This window comes from Eptatretus burgeri, unplaced genomic scaffold (assembly GCF_056783735.1).
Source record: "Eptatretus burgeri isolate ZD-2024b unplaced genomic scaffold, Ebu_testis_v1 Ebu_testis_scaffold_2038, whole genome shotgun sequence".
NCBI classification, from domain to species: domain Eukaryota; kingdom Metazoa; phylum Chordata; class Myxini; order Myxiniformes; family Myxinidae; genus Eptatretus; species Eptatretus burgeri.
In genome coordinates, this window is record NW_028223986.1 from 52 (window position 1) to 3,000 (window position 2,949).

Below are 2,949 nucleotides of genomic sequence, written 5' to 3' on the forward strand. Positions count from 1 at the left end.
GCAGTTCCTTATGAACCAATGTTTGTAAGTCATGACGATGCAGTCCCTAGCGGTGTAATTTACCTTTTTCTTTTAACATCACAGCACGTCATTTATGAAAATAAAAGTACAAATTGACATTCAAGACAATGTTAAAGTCATAAATGAAAGTAAGTGTGCATATAAACTTCCATTGTTTTAGTTAAATCTGACAAAAGCTTCAAATGTATTATTTGTCTCGGAGAGTTCCGGTTCTTAATTTAATACTTTTATTTTTGTATGTACTTTATGAACGGCCCATACGGGGAATCAGAGCGAAGTTTGAAGGGCTATAAAATCGGAACGAGAGCAAATTTCAATAAAATGGCTCGTGTTGTTCTCGATAATAGTCCATAGTATCTGAATCACTAATAACATTTGATCTCTCTTGATAAATGAGGGAGGAGATACGATTTGAAATCGACGATTTTCGTAATTTTGACAGCCTCGTGACGTTGACCTCGACCTTGGACGACCTTGAAAGTTATATCGTTGTGCATGTCTAATCGACCTCTATCCATTCCACTATTGGTTATTTGTCTCCACTCGGTTTGATTGTGGACGGACGGACGTACGGACAGACTTCGAGACTGTTATTATGTCATCTCTACTGAGATGATAGAGATGACCTAATAATTTGAACTATATTTAGTAAAAACCCCATGAATTATGCTTTCATGTGCCATTTACAGTTTATAAACTACCATGTGTACATCAAAAGTTATGAAAGATCAAAGTTGCACAAGGACTTTATGGACACCCTGTATTGCTTGATAAACACTTTCTAAGTATGTAGATATACATTTTTTCCAATGGCACGATGTATATATTTACCAAAGGTCCAATCATGTCTATCACCTGTAATTGGAGGGAATAACCAATCAGTCTCACTGAATCAATTATTCCCAGATGCAGCTGGGATCATTTTCTAATCAACTATAACTCTGCCCTTTCAACCAAGGAAAGCTGCATAAGGCAACCAAGAAAAGCTACACAAGAGAAACCCATTGCTGTTTCAAACCCTACCTGGGTTCATCTACAGGTGCACAAATTTACAAGTTGCACATGCATGAGAACCCCAATGCTACACATGGAGGAACCTGTCTGCAGCTGTAGTGGAACCCGGGTATGGTTTGAAACGGAAAAGGGCTTTCTTTGTGCAGCTTTTATTGGTTAATGCAGCTTTCTTTGGCTGGAACAACAGAGTGGCAGTTAAAATTATACACAAGAGCATCGGTCCACCTTCGGTGGGCAATTTATAGCGATGATATTTCCACAAAGTGATTTTCTTTCTGGGACACACTGCACACCTGAAAATCATTTTAGGACATACTGTAATCATATTTTGCCTTGCTCGACCACACTAAAGTTTTTGTGATGTAAAACGCCAAATGATCAATTTATAAGTTGTCCCATTTATGATTATATATATATATATATATATATATATATATATATATATATATATATATATATATATATATATATATATATATATATATATACAGTATACATATATACATACACTGTACATTACTGTATATATCACAATCATGCCTGTTATGATGTCAAAGAGCATCATGATCACATCAGAAAGAGCATTACAAAGGATGCCAGAGAGCATCACGGTCCATGCCAGTTATGATTTCAGAAAGACCCCAATGATGATGAAGAGGCTTCATCTCCTTCAAATTCAAACTTCATTTCATTCCCTTATGGTGCTCACATAATTGCCGCCTCATCTTCTTTCACACCAAATGGGAATCCCTTCTCTGGTACGAGTTTACTGAAGAGTTGAGCCTTCTGTAGCTGAAGAACTTTCAACTGTAAAGTCAAAAGAGGAAAATTAAAAAGTTTGTGTACTTTTCAGTTGCCATCCAAGCATGTTAACCCAGCACTGCTGGATTACACTGACACCACATGGAGTTTATTAGTGTGTCTGAAAGATCAGACCTCAGCATTGACTGCACGCTGCAATGAGTTGGAAAGAGCTTGATCCTTCTCCTCCATCTTCCTTTGATTTTCCACTCTGGAAATAACATAAAGATAAATATGAATGACTGATACACACATTGAAAATCAAAATTGAAGCAATACCACAAGATTACAAAAATATCACGAAACAACATCAAATTTAAGAAGCAAATTTCTAGAAAATATCTTAAAACATTCACGACATTTAATTACAGGACCTCAAAATTTAGAGAAGAAAAAAAACTGATGGTTTATTGAATAAAGCTATTCATAGTTTATTATTATATTTATATGAATAAAGCTATTCATAGTTTATTGATGCCAAGTTATCATATACAGAAATTGTTCTACAATGAAACTTCATAAGTTGTTGCCTTGTTTTGCTGAGTGGAGTTGTGCAATTTTGAGAGAAACAACCCCACACCGTCCCACCCCCTTTGTGCTTCTCCAGCATCCTGCACCCTCTCCGCTTCCCGAGCATTCTGCCCCTCCATTCTCACCCCACATCCCATTCTACATCCTCCCACCTCCACCTCTCCATGTCCCCCCACATCCTCCCCTTTCCCATTCACTGCTAACAGCACTTCCTCCCCCATCCCCATCATCAAGGTCTTTGCTCCAATTTGACAGATCTCTCAATCTAAGCAGCCACTGGTAAACCTGAAATTATCTGTTTAACAGAATCCCACCTCCCACAGGATGTCCCCGATTCTCGCCCTGGGAATTGTCTTTTCCAGTTAAACAGGCCTGAACCCCATTCCGGTGACAGAGTTGCAGTTGATGTCAAGAGCTCCATTTCCCACTGGCTGTGTACTCACCTTCCCCCTCATAACCCCCAGGAATACCTTTGACTGTGCTTGTAGTCCTCTTATTACCTCAGTCACCGAAGGACGAACTGGTTAGATATTGGTGAAGATAAGGATCCGGATGTGATAATTGAAGTGATTCTTCACCATT

General features: G+C 38.3%; 1 long non-coding RNA gene across 1 annotated transcript; it reads right to left on the minus strand.

Annotated features, from left to right (window-relative positions):
• Positions 1-1,475: 1,475 nt before the first annotated feature.
• Positions 1,476-2,400, minus strand: LOC147006839 (uncharacterized). Its single transcript, XR_015054576.1, has 2 exons — positions 1,972-2,400; positions 1,476-1,842 (listed from the first exon to the last, which is right to left on the minus strand). It is a non-coding gene; the product is annotated as an uncharacterized LOC147006839 (long non-coding RNA).
• Between the last annotated feature and the right edge of the window lie 549 nt (positions 2,401-2,949).